General features: G+C 44.3%; 1 long non-coding RNA gene across 1 annotated transcript in view; it reads right to left on the bottom strand.

Moving 5' to 3' along the window:
* Window positions 1-5,155: 5,155 nt before the first annotated feature.
* Window positions 5,156-22,304, bottom strand: part of LOC121108643 — a 60,037-nt gene continuing 42,888 nt past the window's right edge. Inside the window, exons 2-3 of the long non-coding RNA XR_005843335.2 lie at window positions 6,769-10,502; window positions 5,156-5,644 (exon numbers count right to left, since the gene is read on the bottom strand). This is a non-coding gene — a long non-coding RNA (uncharacterized LOC121108643). The remainder of the gene's footprint in view (window positions 5,645-6,768; window positions 10,503-22,304) is intronic.

Raw genomic sequence — 22,304 nt, 5'->3', positions numbered from 1 at the left:
CTTTGGGCTAGGATAGTCACAGCAGCTTCACATCACAAGAAACTGAGGTCCTGTGTCCATTCTTTTGTTTGATTTTATGAATGTAACCTAAGAAATCATCAGCTTCTGAGGTGATGGTGTGACAGATCCTGTATGCAATGGTCCTTAAGGGCATCTCACTTTAGGTTGATCTCTGTGGGGTAGGTACATTTTTATGTCTGGTCCACCTGAGTGTCCACAGCAAAAGATCCATCAGCAAGCCTTCATATCCCCTGCTCAGGTTTCTTTCCAAAGGAAATTAGGGAACACATCTGGAGACATGGTGCTGATCCCTGCCAGTGTGAACATCACCCCTAGGTGTACATAGAGGGCAGGACAGCAAGCTTTCCTGCAGAAGTTAAAAAGAAGTGATGAATAACACGTCCTCCATGTCCACAGCAGATTATAAAAGAAGCCATAACATAAACTGCATCAAGGAAGGTGGACTGAAGGAACTTGCTCATGGTAGGGGTACTGGAAGTTTATCTAGGAAACAAAGGCAGTTTCCGTCAGTAAAGGGTTCTAAGAACCAGCCCAACAAATGTCTGCAGGATTAGCATGGAGATAATCATGCCTTACATCTCCTGGCCTTCTCAGATCCCTTACAGCCTCACTTTCCCTTCAACAAGAACCTATTCAGATAGATTACCACAGCAGAGGCAAAACCTGTGAGGGAAGCTTCCTGCAGTTGGCTCTGCATTTGTAGAGAGGAGTCTCAATTATTTTGTTCTGCACTAAATAAATCACCAAGAATAAAAGCTGAGTCCTCCTGTGTTCAGATCTGACCCTTGCTTATCACTGTCAATCAGTCTCTTTACACCCTGTTTCCCCAAGATGGCTGTTAGGGTGGAGGCATGATCTGAACAGTTATTTAGGAAGCATTTACCTTTGTTTGCATAGGGCCTGTGTTTATGTTCCATGTTAAAATACAATGACAATCTCCAAGACTTAAGGACACCAAGATACCCAGTTGTGGTTTGTGCTACAATGGTGCTCGTGGAATGGTATCCATCCCTTATGAGCCACGTCCAGCTGCTTCCTGAATCATGCTGCAGCAAGGTATCTCCCCAAAGCCATAAGCCAGGCTGGCTCCATCAGGCTTGGCAGGAAGACACATTCACCAGAAAGTGGACCAGAATGTCCTCCAACCTTTGACAGACCCAGACCTTCTGTAGGCCGGAGAGGTCAGCTTGGAGGATTGTTATGCGTAAAAACCAAACTCTGCTTTTCCAGAGACAAATTAGGACATTGCAATGTCATATACCACAAGCATTCAGTAATCAATTTTGTTTCTAAAGCTCTTGATCGCCTGTGTTCCTAATGAGTTTGTGTCTAGGTGGGAGGTCTGAGAGCCACAGTGTATTCAAAAGGGAAGAGGGAAGAGGAGATTAATGACCACATTCCAGCCTCAGTTTTAGAGAAACAGCAGGTAGACTGGGAAGAACTCCTCTAGAAGTATGTGCCAAAAAAAAAAAAAAAAAATTGAACAATTTTAAAGTATTAAATGCCCTTCATATATTAAAAAAAAAGATCACCCTTACAAACTGCAAGCCATTAAGAGAAAAAAAAGAGTCTGAGCTGTTAAATAAATGAGAAAGGCGAGCTTTGGACAAAAATAAACAATGACTGGCATTTAGAAAACTTAATCTGCATCAGTAAAACCTCCTCTTCGTTTGCTCTGGCTTCTAATTTTTTCCATATTTTTGTCATTAGACATTATTAAAGTACTACTGTTCCAGGGCCGGGTGATGAAAGGCTGAGATATGATTCAGCCCCCTACGTTACATAAACAAACCCAGGTCGTTATGACATCCACTGTGATTTTTTTTTCTTCATTCTTTGAGTCCTTCTCTGTACCTCACTATTGCTTGTACTGTGGAAGCTCTTTCAGGTGAACAGATGTAGTTTTGGACCAGCTCTTTGGCTGCTAATGTGGTGTAACAGGCTTGCTGCCAGATGGCTGCTTCCAATGCAGCCCTCAGCTTAGGTTTCTCACAAGTGGGACATGTTGAAACTGCAATATAACCGACATTAAAATAGGATTTAAAAAGCAAATCAGGAAGTGACAGTTTAAAGTTAGCTCTGATTCATTAATCAGCATCAGAGACAATGATGTCGGTGTGACCGGATGGGCTGACTTACGATAAGTTCAGATTTATCTCAGATATAACAAAAGGGCAGCTGGCTGGCTTAAAGAGTCTCTTTCCCTTTTCCTTTGGCAAAATCAAGACATTGTTTCGAAAATCAAAGAGAACGCCGTTATAAAGCCTGAGATCATTTCCAAAGATAAATCTACTATGAAGTATGGCAATACCAAAACCAAAAATGAGAACTCTCTTACATCATGGAAAACTTATCTGGCATGAACTCCCATTTGGAGGTAAACCAAAGTCAACTGAAACCAGTCAGAGGACAGACACTCAAGTGAGTGAGGTTCGTACCAGACATCATCATGCTGTTGCAGTCCTCAGTTTACAAAGTTTGTTCCCTGAGCCCTCCTAACCCGGACATTTGAGTGTTAACCTCGAAAAATTTTACACAGCCAAGACGTATATCAGTCTCCACATAGAGAGAAGTGTGAGAATGACTGTAACATCCGGACACAAGGAGTCACACTGCAGAAGAACCAGGGCAGTGCACCTGCGAGTGGGGCACACCTCTATTTCTGACAATCTTTTTATGCCAAATTGACTTGAGAAAACTCCCTCTGAAGGACAGGCATAGCAAACAGTGTAGCACCCAATGGAAGTTACAGCACTAGCCTCACCAAGTCAGAAAGTGCCGTAACTATAAGGCAATGCTATACTGCACAGTTATCCGCCTCTGTGACTTCAATTATTGTATTTATTGCAGTGGTAACAAGGGAGGCTGCAGGTAAAAATAAGTAAAAACCTCAACCAATATAACAGCAGCATAAGAACAGTCATCCAGCTGCATAAAACTAATATGTAGATTAAGACATGAAAAGATTTACTTTTCATCTTAATTGGCTGTCTTGCTTATGGTTGTTGACAATATATAAGATAACATCAAGAGATGCTTAATATTATGCCACCATTAGTCTGGAGAAGTTGTAGAAGTCGTCATCTATGGATTTTCAGCAGTTATTCCTTCCATGCTCTTGAACTCTCCGAGCAGCAAAATAATAATAATAATAATGTTTTATTTTATATTTTTTTTTAAAAAAAAGGTCTTTCTGACTTCAAAATTTTGTGGATGTGGAACGGCTCTCTCATGGGCACTCTGTGTCAGCATACCATCCCGTGTATGGAGCTGTAAGAGGGCAGCCAAATGCAGGTACATCCCAACTCACCAGTGACAATCTGTAGAACAGAATGCAGCTCTCAAGCTGTCCCAGACTGTGGGTGGGCCACGCTGCCCTCTGGAAGTGTCAGAATCTCTCCCTGGGTGACAAATGGAGCAGAGCCCAGCACTGAGCAGTTCTTTGAAATATCTGACTTCGTGTTAGTTGCACTTGGAAAAACTGTGGCACAGTTCCTATTCCAGTGTCAGCTCACAGCGTACATTGACTTTCAGGCAACAGACTCCTGACTTCTAAATAAGACTTCACTAACACTGCTGAGGGCTCAATCTGTCTTTCATTGGTAGCGGCAGACAGATTCTCTTTGGCTTGCTGCTCCAAACACGAAGAGAACTACAGAGGATGTGAGATCCATCCTGCTGTATTGACTTCAGTCTAGGTGCTAAACTCATCTCACGATCAATTTCTCAGCCTTTAGACTACCACTGAAGCATCTGAACCTCAGTACTGCCTCTGCAAGAAGCACAGCTCCGGCGCCTGGTTTGCCTCTTCTTGATTTGCTTAGCTTCTCACTACAGCATTTGAAATTCCCACTGAAGTCAGTGGACGGTGGAGTTGATAAGCTGGAGGGGGCAGTTCAGAGCAGATAATGGGAATATGGGTTGACACATCACAGTTGACCCAGTGAAAAGACAAAGAAACTTTACTGAAGTACTGGTATTCAGCTGACAGAGCTATCCCATGAGATGGCCAATTATGATTTATCTTTAGAGTCTTTTTGTTCAGTCATACAGAACACCAGGCCAGCAGTACCCAAAGGACAACTCCTTCTCCATAAAATAATGTGAAAAACTGGTCAAAGACATGGCCCACCAGGGGAAACTCACCTGCTCTTGTAGACATGCACAGTCACGTGGGATCTGGATACATCTGTGCATGAAGGCTCTTTGCTCTTGGTTCCAGTTTGATTTCTGACTCTCCAGCTACTCAAACTCTTGTTACTCTCCTCGGGAGCTCAGTATAAATGTGCTTTTACAGACTTGCATCTCAGGCACAGTATCAGCTTATCCCAGGAGATGGAATGCACAGTGGCGTGCTGTAGGCACATGTGCACAGGTGAGGAGGAAGGAGATTTCCCCACACCATGCACAACCGAACCAGTGCACACTGTTTGATGCTATGGTGTTGCCTCAGCACCTGGTGCTGCCTGCAGTCTCTGTGCTGAGTTCAGCCGCACCCTCCATGCACCTGAACACACACAGGGCAGCACCGCACCACTGGATCTCAGCAAGAGCTGCTACCACAGTGAATGAGGACCGCGGTGGGGCCAACAGAGGGGACATCTGTTTTGCCTTTGTGAGCAGCTCAGAAACATCTGCAGCATTCCAGCCAAAGGAGAGGAGAGACAACCCAGAGGACAATGCGGGCTGGGTCTGTGGTTTGAGCACTGTCTGGAGCAGAGAGGAGACTCATGTTCATGCTCCAACACCGATTTGCTGTGCAATTGTGATCAAAGTCACTTCGTCAGCCTGTGCCTTTGCTATTCCAATTGTAATAATTCTGACACTGCAGAGCAGCAAGGAGGCTCGCTCAGGCAATGCATGAGGCATTTGGGTGCCTGCCGGCTGCGGGGCTGCAGTGGGCAGGAGAGCCCCACACCTCTCCCTCTGCCCAAAACCCCCTATCTGCATGCATCCCCACACCTTCCCCCACGCTGCTCCTTGGTCGCACTTACCCCGCACCCTTTGTTTTTAAAGAGATTTGCTAGAAGACTCTCCTCTCTACACATATATACATGTATATAAAATGTCTGGTATTGTATTTCTATTTTCCCCCGAGGAAAGAAGCCAACAGAAGTAGAAACAACAAATAATGTGTGGGAGAGGTTTTTTTTCCTTCTTTATTTTTTCTGGTTTTGTGTACCCCTGTTCAAAGCCTTTTTCTGTGTGGCTCCAGCATTATTGCAACTACAATTCCATTCTCTCTGATCTTTCTTCTATTATAGTTGTATTGACTTAATTTGGGGTAATGAGATGTTTGTGTTGAATCCCTCGATATTTTCATATTTGCATCCAAAAAGCCCTGCTTCTCTTTTGCCATGCTTACTGTACTCACAACATTTTTTACTTCCTTCTCTCATTCTTTCTTTTATTTTTCTTTCTTCTGTTTGCTTTCTTTTGTCTTTTCCATTTTTTCTCTTCCTTTTATTTTTCTTCTTTTGTCTTCTTGCTTCACCTCTCCTTTATTCTCTTCACTACCTCCTTCCTTTCTTCCTCTTCCATTTTTTGTCTTCATTTTCCTCTCATTTTTCCCTCCTTTTATCTGCCGCTCTTCCCTTCTCCTCCTTTATTTCTTTTTATTCTCCTGGAAAAGTAAAAATAAATAAATAATAATTTTAAAAAGCTACAGGAGAATTAGGCAAAACATCTGTAGCAATTAAGGAGACAACTCTGGGAAACACTAGCTGCAAAGCATGCTTGCTTTGTGAAGTATTCTCATCAGACGTTTTGGCACAGAGACACTTATTTATTTGGGAAAGGGGTTAAAAAAAAAAAACATTAAATGGGGAGACTTCTTGATTATTGCTGTCTGTATGTAGCAAATTCATCTTGTTTGTCCCAGGTTCCCACACGTTTTAAAACCATTATGGCATGTGGTTTCCAACCACAGAGGAGAGAGATTGGAGAGGAAAAATACTCCATCTGTACAAAACCCAGCAGGGAAGCGTTATCTTCTCTCCCGTGGAGGTGGCAGAGGCTGTGCCCAGGGCTGTGTAGTCAGCAGCCCCTTCCAGATGGGGACACAGTAGCAAGGTGTCGGCAATGGAAGAACAGCTCCATGTGCCCATTACCTGCCCAGCCCAAGGCTCCCCTGGTGGGGAGAGGGCTTCTTCCCTATGTAGGCGCTGAAGTTAGATATATCCTGCCTCCTCCATGTGCTGCTACTGGACATAAACCAGAGATCGGGCACTTGCGCTTTTCCTAAGCAAAGGTAAAGGGCACCTTGTGTTGAGCACTCCTTTCTCAGAGATGAGCACTGAGGTCTCGTATTAGTCACACAAAGTAAAATCTTGTCTTAAAAATTCCCCAGCTCCCCAGAGGGATAGTAATAAACCCACCCCTCCCACGGAGCTCACAGCACACTCCACTGAGCAGCACTGGAGGGGTTTTCACTTTGAAGAGTGGCCACAGCGTCTCCAGTTTTTACAAGAGAAAGCTGTTTTATGAATACCGAGGCATTATGTGCTCCATCTCACCATGAGTATTTCATGCACACACGAGGAACTGGGGAGAACACAGAAAACTGGTTTCAGAAATGTCTCAAACCAGAGCACAGACACACTTGAGCCAAAGATCGGCTGCCCTGCTTTCTACAGGCTGCGCATGCTTTCACATTCTCAGCTAGAGGAAAAGAAAAATGTACTCCGCCGTGTAATGAAAGGACAGGTCTTGCATTTTTCCAGCCCTCTTTCCTCCCATCTCCTTCACCTGAACCTGAACCACGGGGTTGGTTTTCAACAGAACTTGTCCTCCTCGGGTCCTTCCACGCCAAAGAGCCGCAGCGCGTTTCGCAGGCAGTTCCGCACTCGGGAGCTTTTAAGGGTTTCTAATCCTGGAAGGCCGTCTGACATCACCCCGCTTCTTGTCTGCTGATGTTTCATACAAGCCTCACATTTCCTCAGTGTTTTTCAGAGCCACCAATTACCGCAGCAATCTTGTGTTTATGTTCTGGTTTTCTGCTTTTTTTTTTTTTTTTCTCTCTCTCTCCCCTGATGCTTTCCTGGCATGCAGCCCAACAGGCTGCTCGTTCTTAGACGTGCTTTGTGCCAAGGGTTAAGCTGGACCAGCTTGTTACAAAAGAAGGAAAAAAAAAATAATAATAAGTGGGAGGGAGGAGGGTTTTTTCCTAATTTTCTTCATTGACTTCAGGCACCATGTGATCAGGAAGCCTGGCCGCTTTCCATTTCCCTTCCCGACTAAAGGGAAACATTGTGTAGCTGTTGCCCTGCCACCGGTGGGACGGCCCCGGCCGCATTACGTAGGAGGATAAAAATAACCGGGATATTTAAGGCCGGCTGTGGAATCCCAGCGCAGGCAGAGCGAGCCTGGTCAGCTGCCGAGCGCGGCAGCCCGGCCCGAGCTGCGCGCTGTGCATGATGCAACAGCACATACATGCCTGGCAGCTACGCGGAGACAGCTGGGCCCTGGGGACAGCCCGAAGGAAAACGAGAGAATGCGAAAAGGACGGAGAATTAGCCAGCCTCCTGCCCCTCTGAGCACGCTGATCCTAGCCCCGTAGGTATTATTTTCTAAAGGGCAGCAGCTCTCCCTGGTATGTCACACGTTTTCTGGCCACGGGGGCTCTTCTGGTCCAGGGCTTTGCCACGGACAGCACTGGGGAATGATGGTTGGCCCCGAGAAGGAGCGATGAGTACACAGCACATTCCTTCACAGCCTCATCAGGCTCTCCTCTCCAAATCACAAGTGTGGCTGAGCACAAAGCACGTCTTGTTTGCTGATTAAAAATAATTAAGTGAAAAGAGCATCCAGCCCACAAGGCTTGAGTAGAAACAACAGCCTCTTGTATCTTGTTCCTCTGGGAGCCACAATTGTCAGAAAACCGTGGAGGTGTTTTCCTCCCTTTTTGATGCTCATCTCCACCCCTGAACCTTACAGAGAGCAGTTCTAGGCAGCATCTGCCACAGCTACAGGGAGAGGAGAGACCATCCTGTCCCAGGTAGGGACAGCAGCACTGTTCTTACAGCTGGCTTCACACACAGAGCAGCTCCAGCTTTCCTTTGCCTACAGAGGGCTAGGACAGTGCAGATGAGGAGAAGAGGTATGGTGGGTATTTTAGTTCAATTCTTCCTGCGTTTTGGAAGGGATCCTCCTTGCCATGTCAGCTTATGTCACTAGTCTCTGCTCCTTCAGCCATGGCGTCCAGAGGGATGCGAGGGGAGGATGAGGGACAGTTCTCCCTCACTGCCACTCTGCACTGGGGCAAATCAAGGGGCACAGTTGTGGCCACACAGCTCTCATTTCCCCTTTTGGTAGCCGACCGCTTATGGAACTTCCTATCAAAAATACAAGGCTATGTGGCTCCTTCTCAAAATGAAGAGTCTTGATAATGGACACAGATTTCTCCTGGAAAGCTCTGTTAAATGTTGGCCAGGGACAAAATGACACTCTTTGGTTTACCTCAGGACTGCCCTTTCCACAATCTGCAGGATTCCATGCAACAAGAGCAACAAGAGAAGCTGTGACAACTGCTGGGCACAGAGTTACCCTTTGTTTATTGCTTATGTAATCATGTGTATTTATTTCAAGGAATGAAGAAAATAAAGTTAGAGCATCTGTATGGGACTATACCTGCCTTAGCTTTCCATTTATTTTTGTAAGTGCCTATGGTTTTACTGTTATTTTTTCTAGGTTTCTTCTTTCAATTTGACAGCAGTACTGAAACAAGCCAGAAAAACTGACTAGTGAGAGGAATGGCTCGAGCCTCAATGTCATCCTCACCAGCAGCCCTCACATAAATACTTCCACAATCATTAATATTTAACAACAGGGTATTTGAGAACCCCTCAGATCAAATGCACTTTGATCTTGTAAACCCTTTATTACACAGAGAAATATTATCCCCACTTTATATAAATATGGAGCTGCGCAGGTGGAAGAGCAAAGGCCTGATGCCCAGTCATGCACTTAAATCCCATCATTTCACTGGGAAATAATTTCGCATGTCTGGGCATAAGTGGCAGAGCTGGGCTGTCACCTGCTGCATGTCAACCTGTTGCCCAGCGTTGGAGGAACATCTCATGAATCACTTTCACATGTCCTAAGCATAAATCTGCTGGATGGGTGTCGATTCCTTACCTCCTTTCTTGGTGATTTGCCTAGAGAGGAGAGGCAAGCGCAGCTCCAGCTCTTTCTGCACCAGTAGAAGACCTGTTCTGCAGCAGGGAAAGGCCAGGGCAGCTCAATAGATAATCCAACCTGCTGAGATCGGACGCCTGGATTTATCAGTGCCTGCCATGGTACTCACAACGTAACCTCTTGAAGCAAGTTCCATATTTTCTGGAAACTGGCTAAACTGCCAGCTTCCTACAGACAGGAGTGCCACCAAGTCTTCAAGAGCTGATGAGAGAAGGCAGGACCCCAGCCATGCTGCTCCCAGTCATTTTGGGCACTGGTGGCAGGAGTGCAGGTCAGAAGAACCCACACTACCTTGGCCTCCCTATCAGGAGAAGTAAGGCTAGCCACATAAAATCAACACATTCATCTACCAGAACCACCACTGCCCTCATCCAATGATGCCCCATGTCCCCTGGTGAATATTTCTTCTGTGGGTTGATGTGTCATCCACCTCAGGCCCCCTCCCTTTCTTGCTGCCACTGGGGTGATGGGAACTATCAAGTGCAGCATGTAAGCCTACACCCTGCAACATCAGCTCCTACGCTACGATAAGCACATCTGTGGGGGGACCTGCCTTCTCCTCCCATTTAGGAAGGCTGAAACCTCCACCGGAGAGACAGGAACACACAAATCACTTTCTGTCAGATTCAGCAGATGGCAGCTACCAAAGCCCTCTGGAACCACAGTCCTGCCAGGTGACAGGGAAATCAGGCTTTGGAGAAACCTAGCCCTTGCACCACAGCACATGTCCATCAGTTGTGTTTGGATGACCCACTCACTATCTTATCAGCACATGGAGCCATTTGGCATTAAGCAATTTTGTCCTAGTGTTCCATGGCCGTGCTAAGAAGATGGCGGGCTGGGATGTGTCTTTGGGTGCTGTCATGCAGCCAAATCTTCTCTGAAGCAAACAACCCAGCAAGTTTCACAAGCTTTGGAGTTTTGGAACAAAAGTTTCACACAAACTTAATTGGCCCCAGATTCTTAACACTTGTAAGTAGTTATAACTCCTTAAAAGGAGCTATTTCTTATCAGCCATTTCCCACTGATACATTTTCCAAGGGGTGCTCACATTACACCTTTACAAAATGAACAAGAACTCTACAACTTCAACATTGAAGTCATTTCTCTTTTCATTCACATGCAGCTTCTCATGTTATTATAATTAAATTCCAAGGCTCACGTCTGCAGTTGTTTTCTTTTACTGGCCTTTCTTCTCATCCAGTAGCTGGACAGCTGAGAACAAACCAGTCACCCATCTTCAGGTTAATGGACTCTGTTCTCCCAGCAGGTGTCCTGACCTGCTGCTGCAAGAGAAAAGCACATGTTGTTAAATGACAGCATAACAGAGCCCTAGTTTCCTACAATAAGCTAACAATAGAGCACGCTATCTCCAAATAGGTCATAGCATCTCCAGCTCAGAGTCAACAGACTTCTCTGCAGCTAATAATCTACGTAGCTTTGGTCATAATATTGCACTTTGCTGATTTGTTTTTGGTCAGGATTTTAAATGTCCCCAGGCTGCAGGCTGTGAATTTTCCTCACAGTCCCTTTCTCTCCAGGTGCATACCAGTACAAGGGTGTCATGTCCCACCTAGGCCTTCTATTGCCGCAGCCAGCCGTGATCATTCGGAGTCAAGGGCTGTACAGCTCTGCAGCCAGCAGCAGGGAGAGGGAGCCCACTTTGCTACGGAGTATGGAGATCTCTGATCCCCTTCATCAACAGGAGTTGCACCTGGGAGAAGTCAGATTTGCTCTTCCCTGCTGACAACACTGTGGTTTCTCTCTTCATCTGCAAAGCAGCACGTGAGCTCTTCAGCATCTCACCTACAGAACATTATATGCACTTCAGCATGAGGTAGAGCTGCTGCGCTTGCTTACCATCCCATAATGCTTTCCAGGTGAAGGTACGCTGAAAACACACTTAACCATTACAGTGCTTACCCCAAAAGGTGGGAAGCAGGCAGAGGAAACTTCCAGCCCCTGCATACCCATACCTGATAAGGAACTGCATTCCACAGCCACAAATAAAACAAAGGTACAATCTTCAGCTGATTACAATTACTGGAGCTCCATTGAATTGAGCAGAGCCAGAGTAATTTATGCCAGATGAGCATCTGCTCTCAACATATGTTGCATTATAGTTCAACAAGATGGTCTTAGTTTGCTTTGGGGGAGGAGCAGCAGGGGAGTTAGATTTGCTCCTGTCTAGGAACAACGGGCTGCAAAATCCCCGAGAGTGAGGAGGTGAGGAGGGAAATGAAGGCGTTTTGTTATTAGACCTTCTTATTTCCAGTGACTGGGGTGGGAAGGAGCAGACTGTGTGGGAAACAGGCTTCCCTACACCCATTTTGGCAGATTTGATTGGCCCCTGACCAGACATTTATTAAAACAGCCTCATAAGCTGCGGTCTCACTAAAGAACAATACAAAACCAACCAAATGTTAATGTCTTCAATCTGTTCCTGCTGAGATTTCCGCCTCCCCATCTCCCTGATTATTAGAGAAGAAGGGGAAAAAAGGGGGAAAAAAAGAAAAAGAAAAAGAAAAAGTTTGTATTCTCAGCCTCAGCTGACAGATCTGTTGTTGCCTCCTGGAGTTTTTGTAATTAGAACAAAGAGTCCTCAGGACAGCAACTGTAATCGTTCTTTAGTGTTCACGCAGTTTAAGTGAGCCCAGGTTAAGCATCTAAACAAATCTAAAGCGCAGACAGAAAGAACATGAGACCCAAGTAAAACACTTCAAGGGAGGACTAAGGGCCTTCAAAAGAATATATCTGATACTTAAAAGTAAATAAAATAATTAATAAGCTCAGATTGTTTGCCTCCGCAAGCCACTAGAAAAGCTGTGCTACAAACACTTGTCAAGCAGAAATCTGGGTTGGTGTTGGCTCAGTCTGCTGGAACTTCACCAATGGGAGCCGGGAAGAGAGGAAATAAATATTTTGGCAAGTGAAAACCCCGAGGCAGGATATGCAAGAGAGCTTCTGGATGCTGATAGTGAGTGAGAAGGGGTCTCAACCCACTGCTCTTGGGTTATGAAGAAAGAGTCCCCAGCCCACTGCCAGAATGGGCCCAGTTTCTACCAACACATGAACCCATCCCAAAATCCATCTCCGTGGTGGTCAATTGGTGGTCAATCACCTCTGTTTTTCTCTGCTGTAAAACTGATTTCACTGGAACAAAGATAGAATAGCACTGCATACTTTCAGAAGATTCCTCCATCACTTTCCAGCTCCAGTGACAGCAATGAGCTTCTCTCATGGACAGTGTGCAAGTAATCAAGATCATAAAGGACTGCAACCTACTTATATTTTGTTACAGACTTTTCTTCAGGGAAAAAAGAAAAAAAAGAAAGAAAGAAAGGAAAGAAAAGAAGAAAGAAAGGAAGAAAGAGAGAGAGAGAGAGAAAGAGAAAGGAAGGAAGGAAGGAAGGAAGGAAGGAAGGAAGGAAGGAAGGAAGGAAGGAAGGAAGGAAGGAAGGAAGGAAGGAAGGAAGGAAGGAAGGAAGGAAGGAAGGAAGGAAGGAAGGAAGGAAGGAAGGAAGGAAGGAAGGAAGGAAGGAAGGAAGGAAGGAAGGAAGGAAGGAAGGAAGGAAGGAAGGAAGGAAAAGGAAGTACTTGCTGGGTCAAATATTACTGAAAACTGTTTATATAAACAAATTCATGTGGCAAAGGCAGTAGTTAAACTAAAAGCGAGAATGATGTCAACACTGGAAGTTGGGTTGCTCTGAAGAGGGGTCACAAATGTCCCTCTGGTGCCTAATTGGGAAAACATTCTCAGTATCAAACATTGGCTGCTTCATCAAGTTTCAGAAGATGTGAGGGGCTTTCAGGCTCAATCCTGTTCACCACCAAACATTCACCTCTATGAGGCAGGAGGAGGTGGCGTACAAGAGGATGTGGCTGGAACAGGCTCCCTGGTGGGTTCTGGGTTTCTTTTCTGCTCAGTGGGCATCATCTACCACAGCATCACTTCAACATGGTCTCCTTGTCCTACAGCTGCCCTGCTGCCCTGTTTAGAGGGGCACAGAACAGCTGTACAAGCCATGTTCTCACTGCAGTGGTGAGATTTAACATTTTTATTTCCATGGCTGTTTTCATATATCAGATCTTAACAGAAGAGGCTGAGGGGAGACCTTATTGCTCTCTTCCAATATCTGAAAGGCGATTACAGTGAGAGTGGGGTTGGTCTCTTCTCACTGGTGACAGGTGACAGGACGAAGGGAAATGGCCTCAAGTTGTACCAGGATAAGTTTAGGTTGGATATCAGGAAAAACTTCTTTACAGAAAGGGTTGTTAAGCACTGGAATAGGCTCGGCAGGGAGGTGGTTGAGTCACCATCCCTGGATGTGTTTAACAACCCTTTGGATGTGGTGCTCAGGGACATGATTTAGCAGAGGGCTGCTAGAGTTGGGGTAGTATGGTTAGGTTGTGGTTGGACTTGATGATCTTTAAGGTCTTTTCCAACCTGAGCAATTCTATGATTCTATTATTCTGTAACTTCTATAACTGTAAAATCTTTATTCTAAGAGACACTTCTGTATCTTCCAGGAAAAAATGCCTTCCATCATCTGGTAGGCCCATCAGAAAAGTAACAAAAAAAGGAAGCCAAAGATAAAAAGTAGTAATTGGTATGCCCTATGCTTTAAAGATCCACTGTGGTTTCAAAGCCACTATTTGTGACATGTCAGTGCCTTTCATTCTCGAAGCAGCCTGTATACCTGTTTTAAACACTTTGTCATCCTCAGGAAATTGTCATTTTTGCTAAGTCAGGAACAGTACATGCAAACAGACAGCTGACTGTTACCGTGATTGTTTTTTGGTCACCAGATCCCAAAGCTCAGCTTCTCAGGAGAAGGCCTCATACAGATCCCAGTCCAACCCAGAAATTTCACTGGCTAGGCTTCCCAGACCCAAGGGGATCCAATCAGGGGGGCACTTTTTCTGTATAAACTGGGCTTCTCAGTATGATAAGGAAAGTTACCAGGTAGAAGAGCAAATGTCTTAAATGAGGATGGTGGTGGAGATGCAGAAATAGCTGTAAATAAACCAACAAAACACACCAGTCCTTGACAGTCTTCTGCCAGCAGGAGGTACTATCAAGGAAAGTGTTGCTTTCCTATAATAAACATGGGTATTGTAGAATCACAGCTGCTGGTGGATAGTAAGCAGACATACAGTAGCATCCAGATTGCTCTCAGCTGGGTGGCCCAGCCACTGATCTTATACTAGCAGACTACAAAATACAATTTCTACTCACTTTCTACAGGAAAAAAAAATCACTTCCTAGCCCCTGTATGTATTTTTCCCATAGCCAAACTATCCAGTCCTCTGTTTATTTATCTATTTACTTATTTTGGCAAAGCACAATAGATGTAGGAAAAATGTATCTTACATAGAACATAACTTGCGAAAGTAACTCCACTGAGTGCAAAAGCAACAGATCTGGGCCCTAGAACACAAATCAAACAGATGCTAAGGTAAGAAAATGGGCTAACTAGAAGTTTAAACCATCTTGACAATGTTTTACTAAGCACTGAGTAAAAAGCAAATCTTCTTAAGTATTTTGGCTCTTCCCACATATTCCAGGTATAGCACTTAAGTCAAAATGCACAGAGTCAGTGCATTTGTACTATTAAGATGAAAAGTAAAGGGAGGAGTCTGGCATGGATCAGCAAGGAGATTATGAAAAAATCTGGACAGAAAAAATAAATGTACACAGAACATGTTGGAAGGGATATAGGAATATCAGAGTATGCAGTGACGCAACAAGAAGGGCTGAGGCCCATTTGGAATTCAATCTGACAGGGGGTGTGAAGGATAATGAGAAGGACTTCTTTAAATATATCAGGAACAGAAACAAGACTATTGGAAATGAGGGCCTCTAGTGAATGGTGCAGGGGTCCTGGTAACGAAAGATTCAGAGAAGGCAGTTACTGAATGCCTTCTTTGCTTCAGTCTTCAATTCTGACACCAGCCGTCTGGAATCCCAGACCCTGGACATTAGGAAGGAAGTCCAGAAAAAGGAAGACTTTCCTTCAGTGGAAGAGGCTTGGGTTAGAATTAATTTGGGCCAATTTAACTCACAAAAGTACATGGGCCCCATTGGGATGCACTCTTGAGTTCCATGTAAACTAGCAGATGTTACTGTTAGGCCACTCTCCATCATTTCTGGGAGGTCATGGAGAACTGGAGAGGTGCTTGAGGACCTGAAGAAGTCCAGGTTCAGTCACTTCAGTTTTCAAAAAGTGCAGAAAAGAGGATCCAGGAAACTGTAGCCCTTTTAGCCTCACCTACGTCCCAAGAAAGGTGATAAACCTGGCTGCCATCTCTAAGTATGCAGAAGACAAGAAGATGATCAAAGGCAGGCAGCATAGTTTCACCAAGAGGAAATACTGCTTTACCAATCTGATAACCTTCTCTGACAGAATGACTAATTGAGCAGATGACAGGAGAGCAATAGATGTTGTCTGTCTGTACTTCAGCAAAGCTTTCAACACTGTCTCCCATAAGATCCTCACAAGTATGCTCAGAAAATGTGGATAATATAAGTGGACAGCAAGGAAGATTAAGAATGGCAAGGCTCAGTGTAGTACTGAGTCTGGTTGGAAGCCTGCAGCCAGTGGTGTCCCCAGGAGCCTGTACTGGGTCCAGTATTGTTCAGTTTTTCATTAATGACTTGGATGAAGGCACAGGGTGCACCTTCAGCAGGTTTGCTAATGATAGCAGGTTCGGTGGAGTTGCATCAGAAGACTGTGCTGCCATTCAGAGAGGTCTCAACAGGCTGAAGAGATAGGCAAAGAAGAACATCATGAAGTTCAACAAAGGCAAGTCTCCTTCTCTGGAAATACTCAAAACTCACCTGGATGTGGTCCCAGACTCTAGGTGCACCTGCTTGAAGCAGGGGGAGTTGGCCTAGGTGATCCTAAGTGATCCCTTCCAACCTCAAGCCCTTCTGTGATTCTGTGAAAAGCCTCTTTACATGTTCAACAAAGCCTGAAAGGTTTTGCTTTCCATTCCCTACGGCAACAGGCATGTTTTTAAGTCATAATTCCCTGTGCCACCTCTTCAGGTGAAGCTATGGGCTTTAGGCATCTTGCTGTTCTGCATGATCTGGTGCAATCTGGCAGTTAACACACTAACTCTATGTAAGGTGTTCTGAAACAACTTAGGGAAGAGAGGCAAGAAGGAACAATGGGCATTCCCCACCAGCAATTCATTGCTTTCTAGGACTGGCTGTGGAGGCTGAAGGAGAGTGATGGGAAGCAACTGTTCCTGTGAGCAGGTTCCTGTTGCTTCAGACTGACAATCAGGTGGCCACCCCAAAACATTACTTTATACTCTTTGTGCAACCTAGCACAGGCCTGAAACTTCTACAGGCAGCCGGGCATGTAATGGCAGGCAGTTTCCTACATAGAGGACAGGATTAGGAGGACCAGGGAAGCTTCCAGCTGGTTACCACAGTCAGGATGGCATCTGAAGAATTTTATAGAATTCTCCTCTACTGGAGCAGTTTTAGGGCTTTAGCCAATCTTTCACTGTGTAAGAAAGTGGGTCTGCTGAAATTAATATATTGTTTGGGTGTTTATTCCCTGGAAGGAACAGTTTCGAGCTGTGGTCAACAATGGAAAATAGGATAAGAAGGGCTTTGAGTTCTACCAATCTCATAATTCCTGTCAATATTTCAGTTTGCCACCCATTCTCTTCTTTTCATCCTTAGAAGAGTGCATTTCGGGATTTTTCTATTTTTCCAGCATCCTGAAGAAAAGAGTTCTCATTTGCATATGTAAAGAGACAGGGTGCATCAATCCTGAAATGCTAAAACAGGCCATGCCCTCAGCTCCAGTCAGAGATCTTCTCACATGGACTGTATGACCGTCTGGCTGCAGACCACAGCATCTGAGTATTGGGGCTGTGTTGGTTGGATTCCCATTTCAGCCTGTGGCTGCACCTAGGATGAATTTTGGAGTTTTCGAGAACCAACAAACTGTTTCTCAGAAAACTGTTTTCTCTAAACTCCAATTTTTGTTTGCCCAAGGATATTGGTGCTTCTTGAAGAATCGGACATATAATTAGAAATTAATGTCTACTGGCTTTGATGGATTTTGCCTCTTTTCTGAATCCTGAATTATCCACAAAGCTGTTACAAACAGAATAGAATGTATTTGTTCATCAAAAATGATTCACCAGTTTCTTCAGGGATTAATTCTCAGTTTTGTTCGTGAGTGGCTTATTGCAAATAGTCATAAATTCTACCATGTTGGGTTCCAACCCCGGAGTGATCTTTGTCTGGACTTCAATGGAGCTTTGCATGGGGGGGGCCTGACCACACAGATCTCATTGCAGGATTGGGCAATGGTTAGTTACATAAGTCATATGATGTTGTTTCTGTTCTCTGACTGGCTGACTTATGTAACTACAGAACAATAGCGAGTATTTGAATATAAAGGCAAAGATCATGCCTCCTATTTGTTCTTCATGAGAATCTGTTCAAGGGCTGGATTCTGCTGTCTGTGCAAGCTACGCAGATATTTTCTTTGACAGCCTCTTGGTTTGCAAGGCCATCTGGAGTAGGTGACTCTAGAGAAGCAACTAAGATGCTCTGTGTGAGTTCATCTAAGGACTATTTGCAGACATCAGGCTCACATACTCTCCCCAGAAGCAGCTGAAATAATATAACAAAACCAAAGAAAACCAGTCATGCAAGTGGACCATCCAGTGACCCAGCTCCTTGACTGCAATGCAACAGCACTGATTTACACTTTATAAATATCTAGCCACTGAGTTTACTGTTTCCCTTACTCCACTGTAGGAGTATAGAAAGGCTTAAAAGCACGGCTGAGGATAAAAATGGCCAGCTTAGGGCAAAACACTATGAAATTCGTGGGTTTATTTTTTCCACTTGTTATTTTTGTTAAAATCTGAATATGATTTCTACTCAGAGAGGGAAAATAGGAATCCATGGCTTTTGTTTTCAACTGATGTTTTATTTTTGTTCATCTATAAGATTCAACTCCAGATTTTATCACAGTCTCCAGGAGATTTTATCACAAGTTTCCAGTTCTGGTTTTATTTTGCTTATTTTTTTTCTCTTAAGGTCTCAGTTCTTAGAGTCATGTGATTGCACAAACGTTCCCTACTTCCACTGTCTTAAAAGTAAGCTTCTAGCCGGCATTGTTGCAGAGAAAAGACTGAAAGCATAAACCCTCAAGGCTGAGAAAAATAACACACAGTTTACCATTTTTTTAAACCCCATGATTTCTCAATCTTATGTTTTCTGATCATAGCCTAACACATTTTAAAATCGCAAGCTTGACAATCTTGAAGCACAATCAGGGAGAGACAGTTGCTTAAGTTTGCATTACATGACCCAGTAGTCCTCCAGACTCTTCTGTATTGTTACATGTAAAGGACAAGTACCATTTCTAAGTCACTTGTGAAAGTGTAAGACTATCACAGCCCATTCAAAGTAATTTTCTCATTTATGCATGCTGGATTTTAGCACAGTCCCACAGAACACATTATTTATGTGGTGAGCATCAGCAGCTCAGAAAACATCAGTGCAATCAAAAGTGTAAAAGCCAGCTCTTATTCTTTATGGTTTCCAGTGTAAACATGGATTTTGACCTGGACATTGACTTCAGCAAGCCAAAATTCAAGATGTCACAGCTGAAGCTCACGTGTCATCTTTGAATCTGCCTTATAGTTAATTTCTCACCTAATCAATTCCTACATTTTCATGTTATAACTTGCAGGCACAAGGCATGTGCAGCAGGTTATATCTTGCAATGTGCAGCATAGTTGTGGAAGTGTTCCTCTTCATTTCCTTGAACACATGTTGAAGGCACTCTTATGTTCTGGAACTTGGAAGTTGCTAAGAACTTTTCTTCAGTATCTTTTGTTCAGATGCCACTAGCACCAATCTACTCAAGCCATTTTGCTGGTGGCAGAAAGCACAATTCAGATAAACAGTGGACAACTTCAGCTTATCTTAAGAGAAGTTTGTGCCAATCAAGATCACAGTGAATTGTGTACACTGTGGTATGAGGACTTTCATTGCTAAATATTAATAGGGTAAATCCTGAGGATCAGAAATGCTACTGAAAGCCTGGATAGAGACCACACTGCACCATTTGAAGGGTTGAGTGCCCACCCCTTTGAGGATCTCTTCTGCATAGTACTTGCCATAAGTAGCACCTCTCTGCACTGGAAAAGGATGTAAGGCCTTACCAGGTACCTTAGGTCCTTTGTACTAAAACCAGTCAGTGGAGATCACTGCAGCTATGCATGTTCCAGAATACAGTTATGTGAATGGGTGCAGAAATAACTAACTGTATTGTGTCATTTCTTGGACATGCAGTCAAGCTACGGCATCTCTACCAGTTGACTGCATGCACACAAACACCGTAGAAAATGACAGAAAAAGCACATCAACTTAGGCCTTCCTTAAAGACAAAGACTGCCTGTGAGGGACTACAAGCATGTTCTGCTGATGCACCATCCTTTGTCAAGTCATGATAACCCATGAAGGCAAAGTCCCAAGGAAAGTGAGCTGCAACTGATACACAGCTGACACCATTCAAAGAAGAGTATCGTGTGTGATGGGACTAGTAAGAGTGTTGATGGCGGCGGAGTAGGTCAGTACATTGCTTCTGGACACTTGTGCGATAGTATGCAGAAGACTGAATGGTTTATCCCACCTGTGTGCTATTTTAATAATCTTGAAACATCTTCCTTAGATGTCCCATCATTACTCCCATAGTTAGAAGCTGATTAATGACATGCCCCTCAAACACATATCTGGGCACACGTACAAAGTCTTTTTAATAGTCCCTAACAATGGCCAACAGCTGGCCACAAAACCAGATGATTCTCCACCCTCGTAAAGCCATGCTCGCCAACAATAAAAAATCCTTCTGGCTACTAAAAAGCCTGATGGAACAGATGAATCTTGTTATGAACTGGGTTTTATAAATAAAAATTAAAAAGAGGAAAACATTTCAGCTTGTGCATTTGCTAGGCTAAGAACAGACAAAGATTTTACGTTCTGGAGCCGTCAACTGCAGAGATCTAATTTTCAGAACTAGATTTAATCTTCCAAAGCCTTCTTTAAATACACTGTTGAGTTGGGCTGTAGGGGTTTTTGTTGTTTGGGTGGGTGTTGGTTTGAGTTGTTGGGTTTTTTTTTTCTCAAATATTATTGTATCCCCCGTAGAGTACTTCCTCTGTCCTCTGAGACTTGAGTGGTGTGTCTGTGCCACTTGCAGACAGAAATCTCAGGAGTGATCTGAGAGGTTTTGTCCTTCTGTCCCTACCATAGCATCAGGCAAGCTGTCAGGAACATCAGGCTAGCAATGCGTTGTGCCCACGTCCTGTCAGCAGCACGTGCTTGCCACTGTGAGTGCCAGGGTTTCTCTCTGCCTCTCAGGAAACAGCAAGGTGGGTTTGGAAAGCAGCCCGACTCAGTGGCTGAGGAACAACCTTGTGAAGCAAGAAGACAGGGGAACCAGGCCAGTCCTGTTCTCCCTGCAACTTGCAATAAATTTCTCAGCTGGATCTATTAGCTTTGCATCCAGCATGGTTACTGGAGCAGAGCTGACCACCCCAGGCTGGCACCAGGAGCCTGGCCACACACCTCGAGCCATATGCACAGACAACCCTGACCACGGTGACCCAGCTTCATGCAGGAAGCTGCAGCCATCCCAGGATCAAACACATGTCTCTACATAGAGCACCTTCTCTCAAGCACAGTCCTTCTGTTCTGCTTTCAAAGGACAGAGAGAGGCTTCCTTTCCCTTCTTTTTTCCCACATCTTCAATTTCCTTGTCTCCAGTTGCCTCCTCCACCCATTTCTCCAGGAGTTGGCGTGCTGAGCCACAGAGAGGAGCAGTGGCCAACCCATTTCAGAGTGAGCAGATCCACACATACACAAGAAAAAAAAGAGTGAAGGAACTCTTTTTGTTTGTTGTTAACAACTATTTAATGTCAAGGCTAATTCACAAGCTTAGTAAAAGCAGGCTTTGTTGAAGATTCAACACCTTCAATTACAGCATTAAGAGCTCATAATAATTACTCCTCAAACCTTTCAGAGGTCCTTCAACGGAGCCTCTGTGTGAGGAGGGGGAGGCAGCTTTGACATCCTTAATGTCTTAAAGATTAAAAATACAAATAAACAAAGCAAGCAGAAAAGCCCTAATTCTAATAATGATGACAAATACGATGTCAGGCTCTCATTAGACAACAAAAAGCAGCAAATGAAAGAGAGTAGCCTAATTCTCAGTTAGTCACATTAAATATGACTCCTTTGCTAGTGAATTTCTGTGGGGATAAACAAGGGATTTTCACTGCCCAGGTATGCCCAAAATGAGATTTCTGGAAGTAGGAAAGCAAGGAATTTGACTAAAACATTAGAATTAGCTTTATTTCTACTGCCCTGGTCAAGATTTACAGAAACTTCAGTCTCTGCTTCACCTGTTCCTGGCATAGCTGAGCCCAGCACTTCACCTCATCATGCCGTAGATGCTTTTTAGTAGGAAAATGGCTGATTATTTGCATTTCTGGGGACTACATAGGAAGCAGCTGGTACGGTGAGAAGGCAGGGGGGAAAGACTTAGCTCCTATGGAGAGTGTTTTCTCCTGCCAAGGTTTTTCTTCTCCTACCAGAGGATCACCACTCCAAAATTTCTTTCAGCTTATGAAATGTACAGCTATGCTCTCCCTTTAAAACTCAAGGACATCTTGGTGTTTAGCACAGCTCATAAACACCTTTCTCCTTTTTGAGTTCATAACAAATCCAGTCTAGCTCAGGAGCAGATCAGAGGAGTGACCAACCTCCAGGCCAAATGAAGAGCAAGAAGCAGTCAGTCATGTTTCCCTTGAATTTCAACAGCAGTGAAGCTGAAACAAATAGGTGCAGTTGCCTGTCATCAGTGACAATTGCTCTGAAGTTCAGGACGTCTCACTGAACACACACAAAAAGCACACAACTCCAACACTGACAGATCTTCTCAGCAGAAGTGCAAGGGCTGTGTTCAGAGCAGAGGGAAGCCCCACAGCCAGTGCTCACCAGGGCAGGTTCCCTATACCAGCCACCACTGTTTTTGTTTTTT

This window comes from Gallus gallus, chromosome Z, assembly GCF_016699485.2.
Source record: "Gallus gallus isolate bGalGal1 chromosome Z, bGalGal1.mat.broiler.GRCg7b, whole genome shotgun sequence".
NCBI lineage: Eukaryota > Metazoa > Chordata > Aves > Galliformes > Phasianidae > Gallus > Gallus gallus.
Note: the sequence above shows the minus strand (reverse complement) of the source record. Positions and strands in the feature narration are given on the sequence as shown.